The sequence below is a fragment of the Sorex araneus genome, chromosome 4 (genome assembly GCF_027595985.1).
Source record: "Sorex araneus isolate mSorAra2 chromosome 4, mSorAra2.pri, whole genome shotgun sequence".
NCBI lineage: Eukaryota > Metazoa > Chordata > Mammalia > Eulipotyphla > Soricidae > Sorex > Sorex araneus.
The window spans coordinates 203,606,875-203,613,870 of NC_073305.1; positions in this window are offsets into that span (position 1 = coordinate 203,606,875).

A 6,996-nucleotide genomic window follows, 5' to 3' on the forward strand; every position below is an offset into this window, starting at 1 on the left:
CGCGCCCCGCCCCCCGCGTGCACGCACGCACGCACGCACGCATGCGCGCGCGTCACTTCCGGGCTCCGGCCCGGGAGGAGGCGGGGCCTGCCGCTTCCCCTCAGCGCCAGGCGGCGTCTCCGCGGCGTCTCCGCGGCGTCAGAGTCCTCCCCGGCTGACGCGCGACGGCCGCTCTCCGCGCTCCCGGCTCTGGTGCCGGCACTTCCCTCAGGCCGCCGTGCTCGCGTGTGGAACGGGGCCGCCGGGAAGTGGGTTCCATCCTTCACGGATCCCCCGTTTCTCAAGTAGTCGAGTCAAAGAGATAGGTGGATCCAGCGGCTGCTTTTTTAATATTTATTTATTTATTTATTTGCTTTTTGGGTCACACCCGGCGATGCACAGGGGTTCTCCTGGGTTTACACTCAGGAATTACTCCTGGCGAGTAATGCTCAGAGGACCATATAAGATGCTGGGGATCGAACCCGGGTCGGCCGCCGTGCAAGGCTCCTGGCGGTGCTCGGGGGACCATATGGAATGCTGGGGATCGAACCCGGGTCGGCCGCCGTGCAAGACTCCTGGCGGTGCTCGGGGGACCATATGGGATGCTGGGGATCGAACCGGGGTCGGCCGCCGTGCAAGACTCCTGGCGGTGCTCGGGGGACCATATGGGATGCTGGGGATCGAACCCGGGTCGGCCGCCGTGCAAGACTCCTGGCGGTGCTCGGGGGACCATATGGGATGCTGGGGATAGAACCCGGGTCGGCCGCCGTGCAAGACTCCTGGCGGTGCTCAGAGGACCATATGGGATGCTGGGGATCGAACCGGGGTCGGCCGCCGTGCAAGACTCCTGGCGGTGCTCGGGGGACCATATGGGATGCTGGGGATCGAACCCGGGTCGGCCGCCGTGCAAGACTCCTGGCGGTGCTCGGGGGACCATATGGGATGCTGGGGATCGAACCGGGGTCGGCCGCGTGCAAGACTCCTGGCGGTGCTCGGGGGACCATATGGGATGCTGGGGATCGAACCCGGGTCGGCCGCAGTGCAAGACTCCTGGCGGTGCTCGGGGGACCATATGGGATGCTGGGGATCGAACCCGGGTCGGCCGCCGTGCAAGACTCCTGGCCGTGCTCGGGGGACCATATGGGATGCTGGGGATCGAACCCGGGTCGGCCGCCGTGCAAGACTCCTGGCGGTGCTCGGGGGACCATATGGGATGCTGGGGATCGAACCCGGGTCGGCCGCCGTGCAAGGCTCCTGGCGGTGCTCGGGGGACCATATGGGATGCCTGGGATCGAACCCGGGCCGGCTGCATGCAAGGCAAACACCAGCCCCAGGATGTTTTTTTTTGACATAATAGGTTAAGAAATTGAATACAAACTGGAAATTACCAGTTGACAAGGGAACTTTGTGTCCATAAAAGAAATTGCCTTCTGGGGCTGGAGCAATAGCACAGTGGGTAATTCCTGAGTGCAGAGCCAGGAGTGACCCCTGTGCATCACCAGGTGTAACCCAAAGAGAAAAAAAAAATTCCTTTCATGATAGGTCTCTCCCTCTCTGTACCTGAAAAGATGAAGAATCTGGTTTTTCAAGAAGACACCAACTTATGAGGAAACGTATTTCAGTAAAAGGGGGATGGTTAGATCATCACCGTCCCCAATGTTTAGAGAGGAGACCGAGAAGGAAAAAATCAAGGGTGGGGGGGGGAGAAACTCCAAATCAATAATAGTGAATTTTTTTGTTTTAAATATTGAATGTAATCAAAGTAAAGTGAAAGTAAAGTGAAATTTACCAGTTACACATGCAGGGTGGGGGGCTGGGGAGGTGGGGGGAAGGGGGGAGGTATATCGTGATTCTTGGTGGTGGAATATGTGCACTGGTGAAGGGATGGGTGTTTGAGCATTGTATAACTGAGACTTTAACCTGAAAGCTTTGTTACTTTCCACATGGTGAATCAATAAAAGAATTAAAAATAAATAAAATAAATAAATGGACGCTGTGAACCATTTCCCTGGGAATCACCCATGTTTATACAAGGTGCATGTTTAGGGTTCATTTGGGGTTGGGGGAGCGTGGGAGGTGCACACACCCAGCTATGCCCAGGCTTTACCCCTAGTTTTCTGCTGAAGGATCACGCCTGGTGATGGTCTGGGAACATATGTATGCCAGGAACATATGTATGCCAGGAGTAGACAACATGCCAGATAAGCATGTTTACCCCTGTACTGTCTCTGCAGCCAGAGGTGCATGTTAATAAATTATGTAAGGAAATTTTGTCTTTCACTTTTACTATTACAAGGGTCTCATGCAAGAACTCAGAAGGCTGGAAGGAAACTTACTGCACTCCCTAAGGGTCTACTGAGTGTTCGACTGAGTGTCCAAAATTGTACAAAAGGAACCTGTGCTGAGCAGCTTAAATTATAGCAGTGGAAGAGGAGCCAATAAACAGAATTACCAAAGTGCATGAAATGGTGGTGGAATAGAAAAAAAAATAGAGAAGAGGGCTAGATAATTTTATCAAGAAGTCTGAAGTAGAATGGAAGATAAATGGCTTGAGAAAGTGACAAGTGAAAAATGAGTGAGCTGGCTCTGGTGCTCTGCAAATAAATGGATCACTGTCACTGTCACTGTCATCCCATTGCTCATTGATTTGCTCGAGCGGGCACCAGTAACATCTCCATTGTGAGACTTGTTGTTACTGTTTTTGGCATATTGAATACACCACGAATAGCTTGCTAGGCTCTGCTGTGTGGGCGAGATACTCTTGGTAGCTTGCCGAGCTCTCCGAGAAAGGCGGAGGAATTGAACTCGGGTCAGCCTCGTGCAAGGCCAATGCCCTAACCACTGCACTATAGCTCCAGCCCAATAAATGGATAAGAATTATATATCAAACATGTACTATGTATAAAATAGCAATTATTATATATAATATATATCCTTCTAGACATACAGACCAGCAAGTACAAGGGTTTTCTTAACAACTCCAACCCGTGTTGCTTGAATGAATAAAGGCAGAGACAGAAAAGAGCAAAAGGTAATCAAATCTGGGGAACAGTCAGTGTCGGAGGAAGTAGCAAGAGCAAGAATACTGGGACGTTCTACCACACATGCCCTTATTTATTTTACTAATGATTCGGGTGGTTAGAGGTGTGTATAAGTGGGTCCTTAGCATGGAAACTTGGTTTCACTTTGCAATAAAAACTTATTTGAAAAGATTACCATCTTTGGGGCCAGAGCAGTGTTTCCCAAGCCTGCCAAGAGTGATCCCTGAGCACCAGTGGGTATGACCCAAAACTGAAGGAGTAAATTAAAAGTACCTTCTTACGTATGACTGAGTTAACACATTTAGCACCAAGACAACTCAATCCAGCTATATTTAGGAATTTCCTGAATCTAGTCATGTTTTAATGGTGTCTGAGTCTTATGTTCTCTATCTCCTTGTCTCTCACTCCTGAACCCTTCATTTCTCCTTTTAACTTGGTCCTGAAACATCAGTTGGAGGAAAAGGACGGGGGGAAGAAGGAGTTTTGTCTCTGGGGAAATGCACTGGAGAAAGTCGAGAGAATCCATGGACCAGCTTTTACTCATGAGCTCTTAGGGGGAAAATTTTACTAAGATGTGTTCTCAGGCTAAGTTTTACTGATTTGCGTAGTGTCATGCAGTTTTTCCTTAACAGAGTTAAGGGCCATCTAGTTGGCATAATGTTAAATTATCATCTTGCAGCAACATTGGTGAATTAGAATCCAAGAACACAGAACCTAAGAACTCTGTAGTAATCTTTCAGTGATTACAGATGACATCATTTTCCCAAGAAAAATGGGTATCTGAATTCAGACTGCAGCAAGAACTAGCTGCATGTTTTCAAAAAAATTGCCCGTCCTGCCTCAACAAAGACATCCACAAATACCAAAACAAAAAAAAAGCAATAAAACAAAAAGAGAAAGCTTAAAGGGCTGGATGCATGTGTTGCACTACAGAAGGCTGGGGTTCTATCCCAGGCACCTGATGGGCCCCCTAGCAGCTAAGAGAGTAAGCCTTCATCCAGCACCAAGTTGCGAAGTAACCAAGCTCCCAGCACTGATGGGGTTAGGGGTGCAAAGCAGAAAAAAGCAAAAATACATACTAAATTAAAATATCTAGGGGAAATATCTTCTTCAAATATTAGTAAACATCAACATAAATTCTTGGGAAGTTATTGTACAAATACACTAATTCATATGGAGTTAAGACAAAAGTCATGCCTTTGGTAGAAAAAAGTATCAGCGGTACAGTATGAATTGATAGAAAATCTATCAATAGCACATTTAAATCTCATTTCTGGAATACATAATATATTATTTAGGGCCTGCTATTGGGGTAGGCTTGGGTGGTGGTTTGGAAAATTGGAAATAATGGTGGTGGAAAATTGGAAAAAATGGTAGGAAGGTGTAATGGTGGCACAATTGGTGTTGAAATATTGAATGTAATAAATCATCATGAACAATTTTTTAAAAATTTTTATTGCTGGGCTCAAGTAAACCTAAAATTGCAAATGAAGACACAATTCAGTTTACAAATGGGTCCAAGTGTACTGCAAATCCACTGTTTAAAAAGGCAAGTTATTGAACCAGAGTGATAGTATAGTGGGTAGGGCACTTGCCTTGCAGTCAACCCAGGTTTGATCCCAGCATCCCATATAGACTTAGAGCAAGCCAGGAGTAATCTCTGAGTATTACCAGGTGTGGCTCATAAATAAATTAGTAAAAAGTAAAGTCAAAATTATTTGAAGCGAGGTGGAGTGATAGTACAGTGGGTAGGGCATTGGCTTGCACGAGGCTGACCCGGGTTCGATTCCCAGCATCCCATATGGTCCCCCGAGCACCACCAGGAGTGATTCCTGAGTGCAAAGCCAGGAGTAACCCTGTGCATTGCTGGGTATGACCCCAAAAGCAAAATATATATACATATATATTTGAAGCCTTTTTAATACAAAGCTCTAATTTTATTAAAATCAATCTGTACACAATTCCTATTGAAGCATTAAAAATAGGTAACAGGATACCGGGATTGTACAGATCTTACCACTCACAAGGGCTTTCACTTTTAATCTGAGATAAGAAATCATCAGTTTTTAGAGAGGACAAGATAAACTTGTAGGTTTGGGACTAGACTGAGGTGGAGTAAGAAAAATATCAAGATGATTCATAGTTAATGACTTTTGGTTTGGTTATTTGGTTTTTGGGCCACACCTGACAGTGCTCAGGGCTTACCCCTGGCTGTGCTCAGGGAGAACTCCTACTGGAGTGTGGCACTGGGGTGTGCAAGGCAAGCTCCCCCGACCTGCTGTACTATCATTCCAGCCCCAAGAATGATGACTTGTATACGAACATAGGGACAATACAAAGAGGAAACAATTCTATATATCCAACTTTTTTTTTTGGCTTTTTGGGGTCACACCTGGCGATGCACAGGGGTTACTCCTGGCTCATGCACTCAGGAATTACCCCTGGCGGTGCTCGGGGGCTGGAGCGACAGCACAGCGGTTGGGCTTTCGCCTTTCACGCGGCTGACCCGAGTTTGATTCCTCCGCCCCTCTCGGAGAGCCTGGCAAGCTAACCGAGAGTATTGCGCCCTCACGGCAGAGCCTGGCAAGCTACCCATGCATATTGTTTATGCCAAAAGCAGTAACAATAAGTCTCTCAATGAGAGACGTTACTGGTGCCCGCTCGAACAAATCGATGAGTAACGGGATGACAGTGACATTGACAGTGGTGCTCGGGGGACCATATGGGATGCTGGGAACCGAACCCGGGTCGGCCGCATGCAAGGCAAACACCCTACCCACTGTGCTATTGCTCCAGCCCAAAGAGGAAACAATTCTAAGAAAAATGTAAGTCTAGTATGAAATATGTTGAATATGAGATGACTGCAGGACCCTGGAGCTGTTTTTTTTTTTTTTTTTTGCTGCTTTTTGGGTCACACCCAGTGATGCTCAGGGGTTACTCCTGGCTTTGCACTCAGGAATTACTCCTGGCAGTGCTTGGGGGACCATATGGGATGCCGGGGATTGAACCCAGGTCGGCTGTGTGCAAGGCAAACACCCTACCCGCTGTGCTATCGCTCCGGCCCCACTGGAGCTGGTTTTTAAACATCTCAGAACATTTTGGAATCATAGCGTTCACTAGTAGTCAGTGAAATAATAGAAGCGAATATAACCAACAACAGCATGTAATAGGTAAAATACACTTATATTTATACACTTCGTCAGGTAAAGCCATTTTTCAAATTCAGTCTTTCACAATGAGCATATTGTTTTCCTAGCACTGTCTACTGAAGATATTCTACTCATTGAGTGGCCTTAACAGCTTTGTAAAATGTCAGTTTGTCATAGTTATTACGGTTGATTTCTGGACTCCCAATTCTGTTGCATTGGTCTACACATCTATCTTTTATGCCTGTGCCACAATATTTTGGTTACTAAAACTTGGCATTATATTAAGAAGTTTCAGTCAAGTATATTTTTACTTTGGGGTCATTCCTGGTGATGTTTGGGGGTTTGCTCCTAGCGGTGCTCAGAGAACCATATGATGCAGGGATCGAACCTGGGCCTCTTGTATGCATGTGTTGAGCTCTCTCTCTCTGGCTCAAGATTTTTAAGAGTTTTTTTTTTTTAAATAAAATTTCACTTTTTGGTTTGGGGTCACACCTGGCTGTGTGTAGGGCTTACTCCTGGCTCTGCTCAGGATTGGGGGACCATGAGGTGCCAGGGATCAAACCTGGGTTTGCTGCAAGGCCAACAACACCCTCTCTCCCCAGCTCCATTTGACATTTCTTGATCGAACACCGTGTTATAGGCATTGTTCTAAGGGTTAGGATCACTCTAACAACATAGGCATTTTTCCATCAGGGAGCTTGTTGACACAGTGACTTAAATTTGTTAATAAGTACTATTTATTGTCCTTCGGAAATAACAGCAATATGGTAATGGATGTGGGTGAAGGTTCCCAAGTGGTGTTCATGAATCATTCCCAGTGATACTTG